Source organism: Prionailurus bengalensis, chromosome A2 (assembly GCF_016509475.1).
Source record: "Prionailurus bengalensis isolate Pbe53 chromosome A2, Fcat_Pben_1.1_paternal_pri, whole genome shotgun sequence".
NCBI lineage: Eukaryota > Metazoa > Chordata > Mammalia > Carnivora > Felidae > Prionailurus > Prionailurus bengalensis.
In genome coordinates, this window is record NC_057348.1 from 54,432,024 (window position 1) to 54,455,525 (window position 23,502).

At 37.5% G+C, this 23,502-nt stretch overlaps 1 protein-coding gene and 1 non-coding gene across 5 annotated transcripts in view; one reads left to right on the forward strand and one right to left on the reverse strand.

The window, feature by feature from the left end:
- TMCC1 (transmembrane and coiled-coil domain family 1) overlaps nucleotides 1-23,502 on the reverse strand; it is a 248,172-nt gene that overhangs the window by 159,337 nt on the left and 65,333 nt on the right. The gene's annotated exons all lie outside the window — the stretch shown is intronic.
- On the forward strand, nucleotides 7,939-8,042 carry LOC122488804. Its single transcript, XR_006298727.1, has one exon. It is a non-coding gene; the product is annotated as a U6 spliceosomal RNA (small nuclear RNA).

Here is a 23,502-nt window from a genome sequence, read left to right on the forward strand (position 1 = left end):
TCACTCTTTTTCATCTTCCTAGGAAGATTCCTTTCATCTTTCCTTTGAAGTCTCAGCCCCATACCCAACTTCTCTTTAGCTCTGGATAGCATATAAGCTTCAACTGCCTGACTTCCTGTGGGTCTCATATTCTTATGGAGCCCCATAGTTAGGTAATCAAATATGATTTTCTCCTATTAATCTGCCTTATACCAAAAGGACCTCAAAGGACAGAGGAAAAAATTTCCATCCCCCAACCTTGTAAAAATATTTACATTGGCATATGTAAACAGTATCAAAATTTAACTAAAATTTTAATAAAATGTAGACAGAGAGAAAAGAACTTAATCATCATCTTCTTATAGGCAATCAACAGATACTATCTACAAGAGAAAAAAAAAGACATAAGCATGCTATTTAGAAAATATTGAAATAAATTCCAGGATAAAAATGATTGCCTGAGGGAAAAAAAGAAATAGAATATAGGGTTCTGGTTATTAGAACCCTGTAGTGGTTTTTTTTTTTTAATGTTTTATGTGATAAACATAAAGGTTAAAATAAAGTTTCCCTGTGTTACATACGGTGAAGAAAACATTTGTTTTTGAGAACTCTGAAAATCTGAAAAATGGTATTATATCAGTCTACGGAAACCCCTTCACAAAAAATTTAAGCAGATTTATAAGCAAGTAGAATGTTTTATAGTTCTAATTACATTGAAAAGCAAAGAGATGACTTTTAAATTCTTGGTTTCAACAATTCTCTGAAAGACTAAGGACAAAGAAACCTATCTGAAATAATATTAATTTCTTAATTTCATTTGTTCCTGTAGCTTACTGTTGGTCTAAGGTCACAATTCAGTCTTCCTTTGTGAAAATGCTTTTCAGAGTTTCCAGCTGTAATTTCAAAAGCAGTACTAGGACAATACAGAATTGTAAAGCTACAGACAATGAATGATAAGAGAAATAAACTAATGGGAAGAAAAAAATCACAAGGGTTCTAATCTTTAAGGAGAGAGAAAGTCTCTCTTTTTCCTTAAGAAAAATAGACTTAAAACATTCAATCAAAAAGAATGGCTTTGACATTTTCACACTTAGCATATGATATTGTGATCTGTAATATTTTGTGGTCTTCTATCCACAGTTCTTGGCTAATAGATCCCAAAACTCTTGGAATTTCCTGCATATTAACAGCAAAGGGAGCATCTTTTGTTATAATATTCGGTCTTTTGTCCTTAGATCCTGAAATAGCTTCAGAGCATAAAGGTGAAAGGAGTGTTGTATTACTCATAACAACATCCTCACCCTGTTCAACCACACCTGATTTTTTTTTTAAGTTTATTTTTGAGAGAGAGAGAGAGAGAGAGAGAGAGAACAAACGAACTCGGGAGGGGCAGAGAGAGAGGGGAGAGAGAATCCCAAGCAGGCTCTGCACTGTCAGCGTGGAGCCCAACATGGGACTCGAACCCATAGTGAGATGATGACCTGAGCCGAAATCAAGAGTCAGATGCGTAACCAACTGAGCCAGCCAGGCGCCCATCAACCATACCTGATTTTATGTTAAGGAGGTGTCTTGTGGAATGCCTCCACTTAACTTAGGATGGGAGCTGGTTGCCAGAGGAACCAACCATGTGCTCAGACTTGGAACTTTCAGCCCCACACTCCCTCATCTCCAAGGAGTAAGGAGGGCTTGGAGATTGTGATCTGATCAACCATATCTATATAATCAAGCTTCCACACAAATCCCTAACCCATGGGGTTCTGAGAATTTCTAGGTTGGTGAACACATGGGAAGTCCTGGGAGAGTGACACACCCAGAATGCACGGAAGCTCTGCCCCTCTTCACACATAACTGCCCTTTGCATCTCTTGGCCATTCTGGAGTTATACCCTTTTATAATAAACCTCTAATACAGTAAGTAAAATATTTTCATGAGTTCTCCGAGCCACTCTAGCAAATTTATGGAACCCAAGGAGTAGGTGGTGGGATCATTTGATCTGTAGTCAGCTGGTCAAAACCTGGACTTGCCAGTGGCAGCTAAACAGGGAGGGGAAGCAGTCTTGTGGGTCTATGCCCTTAAACTGTGGGATATGAAGCTAACTTCTCAGATAGGGTCATTATTGCATTAAACTGTAGGACACCCAGCAGATACTGCAGAGAAGTGCTTGGTATGGGGGGAAAAAACCCACACATCTGTTAATCAGAAGTGAAGTGTACTGTGTACTAAAGTAAAGAAGAGACATACAGGAGTGTCTTTTCTTTATATAAAACATCAATTGCTTTTGCAAAGATTTTTTTTTCTTTTTGCCAGTTTCAATGGCAGCTATTTTTTCTTAAACCTAATTATTAGGTAAATCCCACTAAAAAAGGAAAAAATAACTATTTGGTTAAACCACATATTTGGTAAACTTAGTGTGTATGTGACAAAGTGTGACTCATCTAAATAAGAAAACTGTTTATTCAATTGATTTTATTTAGTAAAATACTAGAACTACAAATCCTTATAATGATGAAAACAAGAAGCAAAAGTCAAGCTTGTCTTGGATTTCTGTACCAATCCAAAAATCTCTGCACCCAAATGCAACAAAAGATAATGACATAGAAGTAGGAGCAAAAAAATTTTTTAAAAAAAGGATATACATCCCAAACCAGTATGTAGACCAAAGGCAAGTAATTTATACTATGGCCTAAATTCTCCTGAGCTATAATCAGATCATAAAACCTTTATTCCCATTCTCACAAAGCTAAACTTCTAACAACAGAAAATAGCCTGGATTCCATCTTTCTACCAAGAAACTCAAGCAAGATCACCTTATTTGCAAAGGCCCTCTGGAGGAACATTCCTAAGAAGAATATATTAACCTCACGAGTATTTATCTGTTTAAACTTAATTTGATTCAATGTTTGGTATAACTCATCACAAATCTTGTAAAGACAATTTGTGACACCCAAGGAATATGGAAAATGGAAAGAAATTTATCAAAGAAATATTTCCACTAATAAACAATCAGCTGCAATAACAAAATGGGTAGATTGTTTTCTTCAGCTGTTCTGCATTTTTGTAGCAGACAACAGTTCCAAGCAGTATAAAACGTAGACACTGTTCTTTAACCCAGAAGAATGTATAGTTGTGTCCTGCACAATCTACAATCGTTTGAAAACAAGTTAAATGTTGTTGGAAAACCTCCAGTGAGCTAAAGCCAGAAAACAATGTTTAAGATATTCTACTTCTACACTAAAAGATGGTGGTTATTTGTGTATTTGCATAGCTGCTTAACATATGAGGCTTTTATTAATAAACCAAGTGTATGCTCCCTAAGATTGTATCATATTCTAATAAGCTTCTATTTCACTAAAATTGTAGAAAACATCTCCCAAAGAACATCCCACAGGCCATCCAATGGCCTTTCATTTTGTGTCTTTTATACTTTAAAAAAAAAAGTGCTACTAAGATGGAAATCTTCTCAACAAATGCAGGATTAGAAATTAAAAAAAAAATCTCAAGTTCTAATGATGCTAGACACTCTTAGATGCATTGAAGCACAAGGGCTTCTGCCTCTCTGTGAGCCATGACACAGAACAGGGTAGTACATCAACCAGGAAAGAAGAAAATCACCACCACAACAAAGAAACTTAAGTAGGTGCTCTGTAGCACTATAGTCACATCCACCATACTCAAATCAAGTACAGTGAAAAAGCTGTAAGCTTATTGCTGGCTTATCTTTGCTAGCTGGATTTCACAAAACCATCCCCTCACCATAAAGAAAAAAGAAAAAGGGCAGATGGATGCTAAAGTTTTGTTTTGAAGGCAATACAATTTTGAGCTTAAAAAAGTGAAGCTACTCAATTACATCGCAGAACAAATTATTCTTTATTCTTTAAAAAAAAATTTTTTTTTAATGTTTACTTATTTTTGAGAGAGAGACAGAGCACAGTGCGGAAGGGTCAGAGAAAGAGGGAGACACAGAATCCAAAGCAGGCTCCAGGCTCCAAGCTGTCAGCCCAGAGCCAGACACAGGGCTCAAACTCACCAACCGTGAGATCATGACCTGAGCTGAATTTGGACGCCTAACCGACTGAGCCACCCAGGCGCCCCCAAAATTACTTATTCTTAGTGAAACAGTACTTATAGATTTATTTTAGTAACTTACAGATTTTAGAGGGACTGTGATACTATACACTTTAAAATAATGGTTCATCCTTAACTTGCTTTCATGTTTTCTCCCTGCCTCTCTCCTTTTATTTGGTATACTAAAGCAGAGTAAAACTCTGTTGATAAAGTTCATTGTTGGAATTCCTTACTTACAGATTTATTCTCCTATATAGTCAGGATATTACAAGAAAACTTAAAACTTTTTCCTATGTGGAGATAGCTTGTGAAACAGAAACCATAAAAAAATTTTTTTAAGTTTATTTATTTCGAGAGAGAGAAAGAGAGAGAGAGAAATGGAGAGAGCACAAGCGGGGTAGGGGCAGAGAGAGGGAGAAAGAGAATCTCAAGCAGGCTCCAGGCTCCAAGCTATCAGGACAGAGCTTAGCACTCATAAATCATGAGATCAAGACCTGAGCCAAAATCAAGAGTTGGAAGCTTAACTGAGTGAGCCACCCAAGCACCCCAGAAATCATCAAATTAAAAAAAATTTTTAATGTTTATTTATTTTTGAGAGAGAGATAGAGCGTGAGCAGGGGAGGGACAGAGAGAGAGGGAGACACAGAATCCGAAGCAGGCTCCAGGCTCTGAGCTGTCAGCACAGAGCCCAACATGGGGCTCAAATCCACAAACTGTGAGATCAAGACCTGAGCCAAAGTCAGACGCTCAACCAACTGAGTCACCCAGGCACCCCATCAAATTTCTAAAGACAGCAGAAGTTCTGAGCAGGTTTGGGTGAAGAAGTTGAATAATTTCCTGTTTAGTCCTGTTCCAGATTCACAGCCTAAGTTTCCTACAGTGTTTTAAATGTAAGTGCTCCACCTATGAATTCCTATCTATAGTCATAGAATTCAGGAGTATCAGAGGTTGTTTAGTCCAACTCTCAACTGGAGTCATGGATATGTCCTACAACATTCATGATGTGTGTGTGGTTCTCCAGCTTTTGCCTGATCTTCCCCAGGCAACCTACCTCAAAACTGACAGTTCTGTTGTAAAATCTGTTCTTATATTATGGTTAGCATCACATTCCTAAGGTATATATAAATGCTTTTCATATACATGCACCTGAATATGTATGCAAGACAATCCAATGGACTGTGGTAAGAAAACATTGTAACTTCCATTTGTACTTTTATCTCATCATTTTTTTTAAAAAATTTTGTTAATATTTATTTATTTTTGACAGAGAGAGACAGAGCATGAGTGGGGGAGGGGCAAAGAGAGAGGGAGACCCAGAATTCAAAGCAGGCTCCAGGCCCTGAGCTGTCAGCACAGAGCCTGACACGGGGCCCAAACTCACGGACTGCGAGATCATGACCTGAGCCAAAGTAGGACGCTCAACCGACTGAGCCACCCAGGCGCCCCTATCTCATCCTTTTAATTTAATTTTTATATTATATGATGTATGTAATTTATAGAAACAATTTTATTTGTACAATTTAAAACATAAAAAGATTGGAGACATGCTAAAGGTGTGGGTGGGCAAAATAATTTGGAAGCCACTCACTACTCTTGACAGTTAATGGCCTTTCTTTTATTATTTTTTTTAACATTAGGTCGTGGAATTACCATTTGCACCAACACGAATAGACCCAGTGGATATTATGCTAAGTGAAATAAGACTGACAGAAAGACAAATACCATATGATTTTAATTCTATGTAGAATCTAAAAAACAAAACAAACAAAACAGCAACTGGTTCACAGATACAGAAAACAAACTATAGGCTACCAGAGGGGAAGGGGTTGAGGGTAGGCAAACCAGATGAAGGGGATTAAGAGGTACAATCCCCTCTATAGGGCTATAGGGAATATAGCCAATAATATTATAGTAACTCTGCATGATGACAGATGGTAACTAGACTTATTATAGGGATCATTTCATTATGTATGAAAATATCAAACCTCTATGATGTGCATCTAAAACTAATAGGATATCATATGTCAATTATACTTCAATAAAAACAAAAGAATTAGTCCCATAACCTGGCTGGTAATTAAAAATAAGACGGTGGAATTATATTAGGAATAACCAAGAAAACCGTGTTTAAAACACACTGCAGGCAGTAAGAAGCATTGGTGTAATGCAGAACAATTGGCATGTTATTTCAACTAACATACTTTCAGCAATACCAGAAGGTATCAGCAGAGGGCCTTTAGAAATCATAAATAAAGCCTTCTAGTGACATCTTTCTCAAGTAAGCCAGGAAATTAATTAATTCCCTGCTACTGATACTTGCTAAAAAGATTTATGTTCAAATTAAATTGTCAACATCTGATTAAGACTCTGGCTCAGAAATCAAATATGAGAATTTCTCTCCAACTAAAAAAATTCACATCCAAACCAGGAAAGCAATATCCAAATGTCAAATATTGCTTTCAAGATTGCAACTCTGCACTGTAGAATGAAATTTTTCTAACAGCCTCAATGAAAGTGCTAATACTACTTTTAAAAAATATAGGGGCACCTGGGTGGTTCAGTCGGTTAAGTGCCTACTTCAGCTCAGGTCATGATCTTGCAGTCTGTGGGATCAAGCCCTGTGGCAAGCTCTGGAGCCTTCTGTGTTTCCTTCTCTCTCTGTCCCTCCCCTGCTCGCCTTGTCCCTCTCTCTCAAAAATAAATAAAAAAAAAAATTTTTTTTAGGGGCACCTCGGTGGCTCAGTCAGTTGAGCATCCGTCCAACTTCGGCTCAGGTCATGATCTCACAGTTAGTGGGTTTGAGCTCTGCGTCAGGCTCCGTGCTGACAGCTCAGAGCCTGGAGCCTGCTTCAGATTCTGTGTCTCCCTCTCTCTGTCTGCCCCTCCCCTGTTTGCTCTCTCTCTCTCTCTCTCTCTCTCTCTAAAATAAACAAACATTAAAAAAATTTTTAATTTTTTTAATCTATGTGAAGTATAGAAACATCATAACACAAATATGTTAGAGAAACAAAATTTTCTATCTTACCATCCTAAAAAGAAATAAATGGCTAACAACAACTACAATAACTTTTTCTTCTTAGGCCCCTACAGACCCAGACCACTCCTCTGTCATCACATCTGATTTCCTGGGAGATAATTTATTGCAATCCCAGAGACTTCTTCTACCTTAGTAAGCTGAATTTTGAGCTAGAAATTCTTTTTTTTTTTTTAAGACAACACCTCTTTGGATTTCAAGTATCACCAGACATTAAAGAAAACACCTTATAAAAAAGAACTGAACACTGATTAAAAAACAAATGTACCTGAAGATCTAAGTATAATAAATAAATGACTGGATTTTTTAAAATGTCACAAAAATACAGCCATACATTAAATAATACTACAAATATAAAATAAGACAAATTAGGTGCTGAAGGTAGGAAATATTAAGTGACATTCTCCACCCTTAATACTGTATTAAAAGAAGATATAATTTGAAAGCATTTTACTCTTAAAAGCAAATATTTTAGAAACAGGTAAGTTTTTCAAAAAAGTGTTCTTTTCTAACATTCTCAAAATTACTAAGCATCTGTATTTTTAAAGCACTATCTATAAAAATTTCAATTGTGCTGAATTAAATTCTACGAATTTCACCAAATGAAAATTTAAGTTATGAAAAAAAGTCACATTGTAAAAAGGAAAAACAATTTCAAAATGGAGTTGTGTACACTGAAAGAACAGAACAGCACCTTAGAATTAGGGAAGTGATACCTCAGCTCTAGTCCCTGCTAAATACATATCTGGATATTGTGTTCTGCACACCACCATTTAAGAAGAATACAGAAGAACTGGAATCAAGAGCTGATGGACCAATATGACTAAATATTCCAAATTATGATGTGCAAGAACAGCCCCATGCTTGCTTCAGCAGCATATATACAAAAGTGGAACAATACAAGTGATTAGCATGGCCCATGCACAAGGATGACATTGAAATTTGTGAAGCATTCCCTATTTGTCATGGACCTCTGAGGTCCTTAGTGAATTGCTGAAACCACAAATTTAGATTTGTGACTGTCAAGAATTTACTTGATGTGTAGTTTTCCAATGGAGCCCAGGAAGACTCCAAATTCATCTAGCATCCCAAGAATCCCCATAATCTCATACCTAGGAAGTACTTTTAAGCCATTCTTTTAGGCCAACCTTCTTCTTGAACTTATCTACTCTAGGCTTATATGTGATTATTCTTGGCAAGACCCACAACAACAGAGTAGTGGTCAAAGCATGACTTTTGGAGCTACGCATGGTTCTGACATCCAGTAAATTTCTAACCAATTGTGTGAACTTGGTAAGTCACTTCAACCTCAATCTTCTGTTTTCCTCACTTATAAAACAGAGACAGTAATATTTCACAGTACAGTGTTTATAGTAAAGATTCATTATTGCATTCTAGCATTTAGAATGCCTGGATCAATAAATATTTGTTGAATTAAGAAATAGAAAGCCTGCATGGCTCATTAGGTTAAGAGTCCGACTCTTGATTTCGGCTCAGGTCATGATCTCTGGGTTCATGAGTTTGAGTCCCATGTTGGGCTCTGCACTGACAGCATGGAGCCTGCTCAGGATTCTTGCCACCCCCCCGCCCCCCGCAAAATAAATAAATAAGCATTTAAAAAAGAAAGAAAGAAAAAAAATATCCCAAAGACTAGAGATTATTAGCCTAGAGAAGGGATTATTCAGAAACACACATTATGAAAGAAATTCATGCCTGCAGAGGCATTACATACTGTGACTGGCCCTAACTGAAGCAATGCAATTTAATACAGATTCCAATTTAATATGTTAGATTTGTCTAACAGAGGCATGCCTGGTAGAATGGGCTTCTTTGGGAGATTTTGAGAAGCCAGATAACCACTTGGGAAGAATGTTACAGAGACGAATAAAATGACTATAGAAGTCCCTTCCAACCTAAGATATTGTGTTAATGAAAGGTTCAAAAAGATAAGTGGAACTTTCTTTCGTACAATGCTCCAGAATTCTTGTCTTACCCCTCAGATAGTTGTAGCAACTTGGCAGGAGAAGCAACACCAAAAACACAGAATTAAAAAGAATCATTGCTACTGTCACATTATCTGCCAGTTAGATTACCTGAAGCAAAGATAAATAAATAACCTTGCATTTCCTACTTTCAGGTACTGTTCAGAGGTTAGACTCTGGAGGTGGTGACTTCTGGAATTACAACAATTTCACTGTGGCCTTTTGACAGTGGATATGGAAAGTAATGGGAAACTTCTATTCTTCTATCTAAATTTCTACTTTATTCATTTCTACTAGAAGAGTTCATTATCAAGCTTCAAATATTACTTTAGATTTCTAAGACCAATTGATTTTTTTTTTTTCCCTTAGGTGTTTTAGGAAAATTAGTCTCCTTAGATGGATCTTCCAAAGACTTGGAAGGTTAACCAACTTTTTGGCAGTCTAGGTCCTTCTAAGATCTTCTATACCCTCTGCCTTTATATTACACTGCTCACATTAAGTACATGATAAAAACGTACACTATTGAGCCATATGTGCTATAATCAAATGAGCAAAAAAATTAGACTTAGCCATGTACTAGCTCTCTGGTATTAGGCAAGTTTGAAATTTTGCCTAGCCCTAATTACTTTATTTGTGAAAAAAACAAAACAAAACCAGGAGATCAGACCTACTTCAAAAAGCTGACATGCAATATAAATTACATTATATACATGAAAAAGGTCTTGTATAGATACTTGATAAGCTGAGTACAATCCTAAATAATACTATTAAAACAAATTCATTTCCACAAAACATTCTTGCAAATATCACGGACAACCATGTGGAAAAGATTTTCAATCACTGAATGAGTCACTGAAATTCAGTATTCTCAGGGCAGGTTTCTTGGTATTTTAAAGCAATAAGAAAGATGATGGAGGGATGGTTCTTACCTTCAACCCCCTTTCTTAGCTATAATTCTCCAACATTATTTTGTGGTTAACGTTAGACTACAATCATGAGTTCTCTTTTCTACCCTACCCCCAACCTCACAATGCAGAAATAGCTCCATAGAGACTGTATGATTAACTGGTTATCTCAGTAAATAGAAAAGGCCTTATTTTAGGGCCCTGTAAATAATTAATTACTCTACTTTCTTATTTTTTTTTTAGATATACGAGAATCCAGAATGTCACTGCTCATATTTTAACGATGAACAGTATTAAGATAACTCTAAGGAATCATTGTAATTTTATTTCTATTGCTACTCATCTGAAAAAGAAGACAAGAATTATTTAAAAGTAATAACATAAGAAATCCAACAGGTAGGGGGTGCTTGGGTGGTTCAGTTGGTTAAGCATCAGACTCTTAATTTCAGCTCAGGTAAACATCTCCCAGGTTCCTGAGATAGAGGCTGTGTGAGTCAGGCTCCGCAATGACAGAACGGAGCCTGCTTGGGAGTCTATTTCTCTTCTCTCTCTGCCCCTCCCCCTGTTCACACTCTCTCTCTTTCTCAAAATAAATAAATAAGCATTAAAAAAAAAAAAAAAAAGAAACCTAAAAGGTAGTAATGAAATCAGTTTTTGTCACTGCTCTTAGATTTCTGCCCTCATTCAAACAAGCTGATCTAGTCACCAATATCTTGAAAAAGAAAAAACTTTCTTTTCACCTTTTCCTTTCTCCTGCTTGACAGAACTGTTATTCTTCAATTTTCTGACATGATCAACAGGATAAAAAGGCAAAAACCCTAAACACAAAATCAGAAGGAATCCAGGGATCTGGAGCTGGTATCACTCATTAGCTGTATAACCTCAAGCAAGTTTTAAGATCTTCAGACCTGTAGAAATGAACTGTAAAATGAGGAGTTTGATTAGGACTGTCCTTAAAGCTTAGCAGTCTATGAGTCTTGCTAATCACTTAGCAACAGAGAGAGGGATCTATTGGCTGGAAATTAATGTGTCACAAGTGGCTCATTTTGTAACCCAAAGTTTCTGAATTCTTAACTTCCTCAGTATTACAGTTGTGCAATCTGAGTCAGGGCTCCTTACCCCAGTAAGATGTTACTATGATAAAATAAAATATATTTGTCAGATCTTAATAAATATTTTACTTGAAGAATGCCTGGCTGGCTCAGCTGGTTGAGTGTCCAACTCCTGATTTCAACTCCGGTCATGGTCCCAGGATTGTGAGATTGAGCCCTGTGTCAGGCTCTGTGCTGAGCTTGGAGCCTGCTTGGGATTCCCCCTCTCTCTCCCTCGGCTCCTCTCCCCCACTCATGCACATGTACTCTCTCCCTCCCCTCCTCCCTCTCTCAAATTAATTATTTGACTTGATCTTTGGCAGCAGGTATGAATATTTTTATAATATCTAAACCAATAAATCCTTGCTAATTCTTTTTGCAAAGAGACTTGTCATAAGATTAATTTTTAAAATCAAACATCTTTTATATATCTAAAATGATTCTACTTAAGAAAAGAGTATTTTCAAAGTCCATCTATATATAAAATGAGAGACACAAATCAATGCAAATATAAAGTATGAAAACTCCAAAGTGAAATATAGTCTGCTCCCGCTGACTCACAAGATCACAGGTCAGAACAATGTAACATCAAAATAAGTCAATTGCTATGACTTCTGAAAAAAAACTCCAATCTGTTCTAGTGATTACCTTATATAATTCATGATCCTGGTCTGTCCTTCTATCTACTTACCTACCTATGAGTCTTTGAGAGCTAATAGTCACAAGGGAAGACAGTTCAACAATTCAAACAGAAAGAGTAGTGGATTTTAGATGCCAAATTTCTGTTCCCTCACAACTAACATTCAAGGCTATATTGCCTCGTGAATAAAAAGGAAAAGCAGAAGTGAGGTCACATATTCCTTTAAAGGTCTAATTATTTTGTAATGTAAAGGCAAAAGAGGTTAGATTTAACTTAAAGAGTGAACACAACTTTGTATTATGTTGAGCCTTCATCACAAAAGCTGCTGTTCCAAACATAGGAATGTAACTCAGATTAAAACAAATGAACAAAAAAACTTTTAGAAGTGACCCTATGATGATAACTTTGCAAAATCAAATTTACTAAGTTCAAGAACACCTTACCTGTACCTTCATTCTTATGACAACCATATTAAATGTCAACCTAAGATCACTATGGATAATCAAAACATCTTTTGGGCCACTACATAAAATACTATAATAAAGGAAACATACACATTTTGAACCTCTAAATGAGGGTTAATAAATCTAAAAGTTCTTTATTTTGGCAACTAAGTTATGCTCTGTAAAGTATCTTTAACAGAAAACAACTCAAAAGCCAAATACATCTCCATCTCTGATTTAACCCCACTTTTCCAAGCTCATAGTATTCCCTTGACAGGAAATAAAATATTCCCTTTGCCTGATACTAAATACACAGAAAACAGCAATATCAATTGGTGTTCAGCAAAAACTGTAATCTTCCAGAATCACTGAATTCTACCCCTGAAACCAATGCTAAACTATATGTTAACTAATAACTTGAATTTAAATAAAATCTTGGACAAAAAAAGATTAAAAAAGAAAAAAATTATAATTTTTCAGCTGCTTTGTGGGAAAATGGGCACTGTCTTACAACTTCTCCCAAACAAATCTTCAGGTTTTAAATTTTGTTTGCCATTAATTTTTTTCTAGCCGTCATTAAATCCTACCTACTCTTCTATTATCTATTCCATTTCCACAATTATCATTTCAGTTCAATATTTACAAAGAGCACCTACTACTATATCACAGTCACTGTACTCAATCTAGCTCATATCGTAATGATCTCCTGTTACTTCTCAAGTCATGCTGTATTTATTAACATCCTGTCAGTGGGACAGTTATCCCCTCATCTCCACCTACTGATCCTGGCCTAGGGGCACCACCTGGTGGTCAGTAACAAGAACTACTCCTCCCACCACCTCATTCCTTCCCCTCTGGGAGAATATTCCTTTCAGGTTTTACTCAACTAATTCAATCTTAGAAATCTCCCTTTCATATGAACACAGCTGGATGCTATCCTGCTGTGATTTACCAAGGAGCCAGAATCCCTTACTTATATACCCTGCTCTAAATCCACAAGCTCTAAATCTATATTAATATTTTAATAACTTTAAGAATGAGATTGGGAATGAGAAAGAATGGGTGAGCTAATTCAAAGATGAACTCCAGACAGCAGCAGGCACTGAGCTCTCTGTGCCTCTTCCAGAGATGGCCTTGGTTGGGAAGTCCTTTGGGCAGTCTCTGTCCCCATTCCACTTGTGGAAATATGGGCCAAGAGGGACAGCATTCTAAAGCTCTTTCTGCTCCTGAGGTGCCAGCCTGGAGACAAAGAAAGCAGCTGGGGCAGTGCTACATGGGGCCTCCAGTACAGAGGAAAGGTGACAGGCAATGCCTTTCCCTTGTCCTTTGCCCACAGCGATCCAATTCTGTTGCATGGAAAATCCATATGTAAACCTGGAAACCATGATTCTATCAAGTTGGCTTAGCCTTTTCAGTGTGAAATCCTCCCAATACTTGGGCTCTTAGCCACCAAAGAGAGGGAATTACCAGGAAGAGTAACCCTACTTCCCCCTTCTACGCTGCCTGCTTGCCCAACCCTTTCCTCTTTTCTCTATTTCCCAGATCAAGCCAGGCATTACAAAAAAAATTCTCCTCTCTGCCCATACAATACTGTAAATAACCCACAAAACTTCCCTAACAGCAGCCTAATAAAGGTATATTTTTTTTTAATTTTTTTAACGTTTATTTTTGACAGAGAGAGAGAGAGAGAGAGCGAGCGAGAGGGCGAGAGAGAGCGCACGCACGCGCGCTAGGGAGGGGCAGAGAGAGAGAGGGAGACACAGAATCTGGAGCAGGCTCCAGGCTCTGAGCTGTCAGCCCAGAGCCTGACGCGGGGCTCGAACTCACGAACCATGAGATCATGACCTGGGCTGAAGTCGGACACTTAACTGAGCCACCCAGGCGCCCTAGGTATACGCTTTTTCTAAATTCACCCATAAACAGGAAAATGATACAGTGAGCTCTGAAGTGATATTAACCTTAACAGAGACCTGGGATGCTAGCTTCAGACTTTCCCTTCATAAGCTTCCTAAGTTTGCATCTACCTTCTCATTCCTCTTTAATTAAGCCTACTCTTTTCTCAGAATTATATATATAATTTATTATATATTTATTAATAATTTATATTATCATTTATTGTTACTGTTTTATAAAATAAAGTGTATTTAAATAGCACTGATTAGTATTTTTTCACTATTTAGTTACCACTGTAATTGTGAAATAGGGTATAATATTTCACCTAGATTTTGTAGGAATGGAATTTTGGGGCCAGTCTGGGAATCTACAAACCATTTCTAACAATGAAACTCAAAATGACTTTTCCCATAGAAATAAATCATTAAATGTTGTTGGTAAATGCTTACGCTACATGACAGTAGCTCAGCTCCACTGAGTTCTGATACCTCAGCTATTTTTTTTTCCTCTTTTATTCCATCTTGAACATAACTATTAAAAAATATACATTTTCGGGGTGGCTGGGTGGCTCAGTCAGTTAAGCATCCGACTTCAGCTCAGGTCATGATCTCATGGTTCGTGGGTTCAAGCCCCGCGTTGGGTTCTGTGCTGACAGCTCAGAGCCTGAAGCCTACTTCGGATTCTGTGTCTCCCTCTCTCTCTGCCCCTCCCCTGCTTGCGCTGTCTCTCTCTGTCTCTCAAAAATAATAAATGTAAAAAAAAAAAATTTTTTTTTAATATACATTTTCAACATGCAAACCTCCTTTCAAAAATCTATAGTGAGGGCTTCCTGCTTCTAATCACATCATTAGAATTATTTAGTTTCACATTTATAATGCTAAATCAAAGCTCTCTCCCCCCAAACTGACATTTTAAAAATCAGCTACACATAATCGTGCACTCTTCCAATCTTATCTCTCATTATTTCCTCTAAATGTTTTACCAGTCCTCATACTGGTTAGGCCCTAGGGTTCTATGTGGGAAATAAAGATAACTAATACATGGTCCTAGCTTTCTAGAGACTCACAATTGGGGTTTGGTTTTATTCTTTTCCCCTTCTTCTTTAAAGCACATCTGAGCTATTTTGAAACTTGAAATCTGCATGTATCGTGTTGTCTTAGGATGAAGATTTACCCTTACTGTGCCTCATACTCCTAAGACATCCTCCAAGGAGCACACGCTCTATAAAGCCCCTGTCAATAACAGGACCCCATACTTAGCTCTCCCTTCTCTGAACTTCTACCGCCCTTAACTCAGTAACAACTGATTATATTTTGTTCTCTTATTAACGATTTTAGCCACAAAGATGAGTTGTAAGTATGCTGTAGATATTGATCACCCTCAGACCTCCAGGTGGGCAAGCAGAACCTAGAGTGACTAGATCAACTACCCTGGCTACGAACATGTCATCACTTTACCCCGGTGTGCTGGACAGATGTTTAAATTTTCTATGTGTGTCATGAAAAAGACTGGGAAGCCCAAGTTTAACTTGTGGCATTTTCAAATTAGAAGTAACAATAAATATTACTCAGTACAATGACCTCATGTGAAAAATGAAGAAAATGAAACCTATGGAGTTTAATTTGTTTAAGGTCACACTGATATTTAATAAGACATTCTTAGAATCTAAAACCACAGGCCTCTGACTTCTGGACTTGATTACACCACATCACCCTGCTTCTTTAATTGCCACTTATGTAAATCTTGCCACCCCAAGACTGTAAGGTCTTTGAGAATAAGGCTATAACACAATTTATAACTCGTTTCTCTCCAAGTGCTAATCTCCAACTCAGGGGTACTTAAGAGATAGCTGTACTGGTGAAATAAAAAGGCTTTATTACAAAGAAATGACCCACTTAATGAAAAATAACTTCAATTTTCATATTCAGAAATTTGTCTGAGTCATGTACGTACATAAGTTGAATTTGAGAAAGTGGACAAATACACTTGGGGAGAAAAGGTTACCTGAAACTATACCTTAGACTAGGCAATTGACACGACTATTCTAAAAGCCACATTCAAGCATCTAAGCTTATTAAAAACAAGATAACTGGCCCAAAAGGGAGTCACTTATGCTAAGCCCCACATTACCCAACTGAGAATCTAATTACAGTTTTACCTCTCCCAGAAAGGGACTCATAAACCAACCAATCAGGATCAGTATTAGTCAGGTAATCTGCCTGATGACCCCCTGCCACCCCCTAAGGAAAAGTAATGTAATCAATTTGCTTTTTTGCCTAGTATAACTTCCTTGTTTCTGTTCCTTTCTGTCTATAAATATAAAATCTTTCACTTCGTACAGCTCTTTAGAGCTCCTTTCTATTTGTCACACACTAGATGTTGCCCAAGTCACTGAATTGTTGAATAAAGGCAGCAAGATCTTTAATTTTACTCAGTTGAATTTTTTAACAATGCAAAAAGTATTAACATTTAAATCATACAACATAAATTTAATCCACGTAAATCAAATTCTAGGAATTGTTCCAAGTATTGTTCCTCACCCATCTGGCACACACAGACAAGAGGTTATGACTTATGGCTTTGATGTGCATGATCATCTCCCATTAAAATGCCAAGAAAGAAAACAATTTCAGTACAATTTCTTTAACTATAGGCTTTTGGGACCTTTTCTTTTGCTCTTCCCTCTGCCAGGCCTATTCTTTCCCCAGATATCTCTTGGCTTCCTCCTATCCTTCAGGTCTATGCCCACGTATCAATGAGGTCTTCCTTGACCACTCTGCTTAAAATTTCCTGCCCTAGAATTCACTTCCTTTCACAACTGTCCTATTGTGTACAGATTTCTCACACTATCCAAAATACAGCATTCATATGAAAATTTCTGTAAGTTGAAATGGCATAAACCAAAGAAGCAATTACCATTAATTTATATGAAAAAAATTTTGATCATTCGCAGAAAAAAAAAAATAACCTTAGGCTTTTCTGATACCCTAGGACACATCTTGCTAACAGATGCACAAAATAAATTGAGATAAAGCACAGCTGCTCACAGATCCAGTTCAAGGCTATGACAGCTTGATGCTGAGATGCTAAATGTAGTTCCCAAGAAAGGAGCTTGGCAGTGCTACTTTTGCTGCTAGAGTTGTGCCCTCTGTAACTGCTCACTCCAAAACAAATGCTGAGTGCCACTGTCACTTTTTGCCTTTTTTCATAAAAGCAAAAATCCTCTTCAAATTTTTTTCAGTTAGTCAAAATAAACACTAACACAAAAGCAAAGGCTTAATGTTAACTTTTGAGAAGTGGGAGATAACTGTATTTTATTTGCACATTTTATTTACCTCCTCTTACTATATAGTAAACTTCACAAGGGAAAGTATTCTTTACTTGTTTTATTCACTCATATATTCTCAGCACCTAAATCTGGAGTGGGCAAAGTATGGGCCATGGCCTGATACTGTCCACTACAGCCAAACCCAGGTATGCCGATTGGTTTACATATTGTGGGAGGCTGCTTTCATGCTACAATGCATTGTTGAGTAGTGACAAAGACCAGATGGTCAAAAATATTTACTACCACTATTTACAGAAAAAGTTTGTAGAGCACTGGCCAAAAACAACATTAGGTCAAACACTCAATAAACATTTACTGAACACAAATGTATGAAAAACAAACAATGGCAAAAAATATTTCTGATCCCTCAGTATTTTAATAAGATATAAAAGAAGAGAAAATAAACTGAGACATCATCATGGAATCTCTCAGTGCCCTCGCCAGCTCTGCACTTTCATCTGTACAATTTTTCATATTCTATATCATAGATTCAAAGAACAAAGTTGGCAAGAGCACTAAAAATCAGATAGTTGAGTAACTTGCCTAAAATAACTCAGCTAGTAAATGGCAAATCCAGGACAGAAGCCTTTTTCTTTTTAAACTGTTCTCCACTATAATCAAGCAAACTTTAAGGTGACAATTATTTTCCACTCTTCTATTTGAGGATGAGATATAAAATCTGACAATTAATATTACAAATAATCTGAGTGTTTAAAAGTTTGACTCACCACAAAACAATGATTATAGTAGATAAAAACTTGAGGAAACCCAACTAAATGAGCCTATTCTGAATCTGAAGGCCTCCTTTCTCCCCCCTAATTCTACTATTTCCCCCCTTGATGTTATCACTCTATTTTTAAACATTAACAGTATCCTAATACCATGGCACATTTATATACTACATTGAAATTTCAAAGCATTTACTTAATGATAATCTCAATTTATACCATAAACTGTACACTTGACTTCTGGACCACTATGAATCTCACCATTGCTTTGAAACACAGCCTATCTCTAGCCTACAGTGAAAACACACATTCAGTAGCCATCTTCTCAAGTCTCATTCTTTCACTGGGTCTTCTATTGCAATAACCTAATAGTTTTTCGAAGATATTTTATGCTGTTGTATAACATTTACCTCATGGCTCATTATTCCTTTCTTCATAGAGAAGCCCTTTCTTAATAATCAACTCCGTTTGCCTTCTAGGGAAACTCTACTTGGGACCTTCAAAGTGACCACTGTTATTTTCTTGCTTTGAGTTCTCTCACTGCTCTATTTAAGACTGCTAAGACCCTGGTTTCAGCCATCATCATTTCTTGCCTAGATTCTACAGCAGACTCCTAACTTGCACCCTAGATTCCCTGTAGTCTATTCACATGGCAGCCAAAGTGATTCTTTAAAAAATAAGATTATAACTCTTATGCTTGAAATACCAATGGCTCCCCATCTTGTTCAATCTTTACAATGTCTATGAAGCTCTACCTGATCTGACCATCTGTGACCTCTCTGACCTCATCTCTTACTGCTGTCCTGCGCTCACTCACTGGCCTCTTTGCTATTCCTTTAACATTCAGACAGACTCTCACCCTGAGGTTACTTCATCTGCCTTCAATATTTATCACCCCCCAGGTAGCCCACCACATGAGTAACTCCTTCATCTCAAATCTTCATTCAAATGTCACCTCCTCAATGAGGCTTACTCTTATCATCCCACTTTATACCTCCCCTCCATACAGTCTTGATCTCTGTTATCTCATTTTAATTTTTTTGCACAATACTTCCTCATCTCACAACATAACATGTAATTTATTTGTTGTATTTATTGTATTCAATCTCTTTCAATCAAAGTAAACTCCAAAATGGTAGAAATCTCTGTTTTGTTTTCTGTGTATCCAAACTACCTAGGACACTGTCTAGTACATAGTAGGTATTTAATAAATACCGTTGAATGACTGAATAAAAGCTTACTCTGTTTCAAAGATTTAGCCATGTGCATTTTCTTTTTTTTTTTTTTAATTATTTTTTTTAACGTTTATTTATTTCTGAGACAAAGAGAAACAGAGCATGAATGGGGGAGGGTCAGAGAGAAAGAGGGAGACACAGAATCCAAAACAGGATCCAGGCCCTGAGCGGTCAGCACAGAGCCCGACGCAGGGCTCGAACTCACGACCGTGAGATCATGACCCGAGCTGAAGTCGGACGCTCAACCGACTGAGCCACCCAGGCGCCCCAACCATGTGCATTTTCAAACTCACTAATTAGACTTCCTTTCTTGCTCCCCATGTCTATTTACTACTCACTAATTCACTGAACACATAAACCAAGGACAGAAGTATTGGGCACAGGGAATTCAAATGTGAATAAGATACCTTGTCCTCAGGGCACCTGGGTGGCTCAGTCAGTTAAGCGTCTGACTTCTGCTCTGGTCATGATCTCATAGTTCATGGGTTTGAGCCTGTTTGGGATTCTCTCCCTCTATCTCTCTCTCTGCCCCTCCCCCACTTGTGCCCACACACACACACTCTTTCTCTCTCTCTAAATAAAATAAATAAACTTAAGGAAAAAAAAAAAAGATACCCTGCCCTCAGGTAACTCTTGTCTTCACTTCTACCATCAATTCCTTGATCTAAACTACTGTCCTCTCTCACTTGGACTGCTATGATAGCCCTCTGGCTCACCTACCTGTATTCAGTCTGAACCTACTCCAATCCATTCTATAAGCACAGTCGTATTCTCTAATCACAAAGTTGATATAGTGCTCCCCCCACACATACCTTGTTTAGATGCTTTGATGCTACTCATCCCTCTTAAGTGGGAGAAAAACACCTTAATATTATCTGCAAACATTTGTATGAACTGCACCTATCTCTCCAGCCTTATCCAGTATGCACTTGCATATGTACATACACAAGTATATATACCTGCCATTCTATCATTCATACTCAGCAAACCTCCCCGCCTTCTTAGGGCCTTTGTACCTGCAGTTCAGCTATCTCAAATAAACCTCAGCTTATCCTTACGAGCTCTGTTACCTCCTCAGGAAAGCCATACCCTGACTTCCTTGACGAGGTCAAATTTCTCTATGATAGACTCTAGTAGCACATGTCACAGTTGAAACTTAATTTGTTTGAATGACTGTTTAATATGCGTCCCCATCTGATTATAAACTCCATGAGAGTAAGAATCACATCAGCTTTTGCTCATCATAATATCTGCAGTGCCTAGCACATATTAGATAATATATATTTGCTGAATAAATGATTAAAACATAAACCAAAATATGGAAATATGAAAACTTTAGAGGAAGAATAAAAAGGGTGGGAAACAAATGCTAGGTTCTGTATGTGACAGGGAATGGCATGAGGTAAAGAAGTCCACATGGGCTAGAAGGCCTTGCATGCCATTTTAAGGAAATTTCTTTACTCCTCATGTAATCGTGGAGCTAGTGAAGGACTTTTAAGCAGTGGAAATGGCACCATTTGCTTTGTTTTAGATAGCCCTCACAAGCTACATGCAGCATGAAAAAAGGATTTGAAAGAGCAATGAGACAGTTGAAGGCCCAAACCAGGGCACTGACTTAGGAATGGACAATAGGGACAAACTTGGGGATCATGTGATTGAGGAGTAAAAGAGATCAGAATAACGCTAAGGTTGACAACGTGGGTGACTGGTGGCTCCAGAAAGTCAGATCTAGTGATTCTCAAACTCATGGGACTTATTGCACTAGAATCATCTGAGGCCTTGATTAAAAACAGGGTTTTGGAGGGGCGCCTGGGTGGCTTGGTCGGTTAAGCGTCCGACTTCAGGACTTCGGCTCAGGTCATGATCTCACGGCCCGTGAGTTCGAGCCCCGCGTTGGTCTCTGTGCTGACCGCTCAGAGCCTGCAGCCTGTTTCAGATTCTGTGTCTCCCTCTGTCTCTGCCCCTCCCCTGTTCATGCTCTGTCTCTCTCTGTCTCAAAAATAAATAAACGTTGAAAAAAAAATTAAAAAAAAAAAACACACAGGGTTTTGGGGGCACCTGGGTGGCTCAGTCAGTTCAACACCCGACTTTTGGTCTCGGCTTAGGTCATGGTCTCAAAGTTTATGAGTTCAAGCCCCACATCAGGCTCTGCACTAACGTGTGGAGCCTGCTTGGGATTCTCTCTCCCCTCCACCTCTCTACCCTCCCCTGCTTTCTCTCTCTCTGAAAATACATAAAAACATTTAAAAAACAAACAAAAACAAAAACACGGTTTTCTAAGCTCCATATCAGACCTTCTAAATCAGAAATTCTGAGAATAGGGCATAAAAATTGTATTTTCAACTAGTGTCCTAAATGATTTCTTTTGCATTCATACAAGTTTGGAAACAACAGAGACAGGAAACATACTAGAAGATAAAAAGGTTTATGAGATATTATGATGAATTTAATTTTGGAAATGATGAGTTTGAACTACCTATGCAGATAACCAACAGACAGTGAGATAACTAATTCCGAAGATCACAGGACTGGCCCAGTTGGAGACCAATATTTGGTAGAAACTGAAAGTATGACAGCATTTAAGTTCACAGAAGAGTGAAAAGAGTGGTATGGCTATGGTTAAAATTCCAAAGGACACAACATTTAAGATGCAGAGAAAAGGATTTGCTCATTATTCAAAAAATACCTTAAAATGCTATTTCTGCAGGAGATATTTGTATGCAAAATGTTGTCCTACTAGGTGTTGGGAGGGATATCAAAACTAAGATGTGGCACCTCTTGCAAGCCCTGTGGACAGTTCTAGGCCTTCTCTCAATACATCAGCCAAAATGTCAGAGGTCTTATTCAAGTCCCTAAGATTCCTTGTAAGAGTGTATGTTTACTAGAAAACACTAATTTGTTTCATTCCCAGAAGTCTTTAACTTAGAGGAGATCCTCAGTCTTCATTACCCACATCAACAACCTAAAGTCCTTCTTCCTTCAAAGCTTTCCCAAATCCTCTGGACAGAATTAATTACTCCTTCCCTAAATACACATTTTTATATTGCTTGTGGCACTTATCACATTGTATCCTGTATTACATGTGGAGGCGGCAGAGTATTACAGAAAGGGGACCAGCCTACAGAAATCAAAAGCTTCACTCCTTATTTACAAGTTGTGTGACCCTGAAATCATTTATGTTTCCTACTTTGTGAATTAATGACAATAAGGACCTTCATTACCATCTCACAGAATTACTAAGATCAAGTGAGATACTTCATGTCAAAGTGCTTTATTAAAATTCCTAAGTTACTTTTTTCTTCTATGGGTACATATTCTCTTTCCTGCTAGTTCTAAAAATCTTAAGAGCTGGGATCAAGTGTTATGTACCTATATATCCACTACAGCATTTTTCAGAACATCTTACATGTAACAGACACTCAGAAGTTTGGTCAAATATGTTGAACAGATGATATGAAAGAAAAAAAGAGAGACAAGTTATACCTTACCTCATTCCAAAAAAGACCTGAGGCAGCTGACACGATGTTTCTTTGACCACTCTCCTAACTATCCTGCCAGTAAATGCATTTCCCTTGTTCGTATCATTCCGCTTTCTGAAATAATCCTTTCTCCTACACCCACCCACACACACACACACACATCTAAATCTTATTTCTCTTACAAGACCCAAATCAAAGCGCCCACCTCCACTTCCTCCGCTAAGCTTTGTATTCACTCCAAACTAGAAGGATCTTTCATCTTCTCAACTTAGCCATACCATTTATCATACAGATAACTTTTATACTGTTTGCTGTATCTCCAACTAGACTGTAAGTTCACTGAGTCTAGGATCTGAAAGTTTTCAAATCCTCGGGAGAACTTTAAAGGTGAATAGTAGGTGTAATAGAAAAAATCTTTAGTAGCCATTTTTAAAAATCTAAAGGATTTCAGAAAGATCTAAAATAAGACCATCTTATGTAGGAAATGCTACCCTGAATTTTCATAAATTGAGTGCCAATTACTGATTGTTTCTGTATTATACATACAAATGAAGCTAATATTTTAAAGTACAGAAGGAAAAAGTACATCGTTTGTATCTCCCAAATACTCAGACCAATGTCCAGCACATTAAAATGGAGAGACCATCTGGTATGGTAGGTAAAAGCAGTTTTTGAATGAAATAATGCCTAGAATACAGAT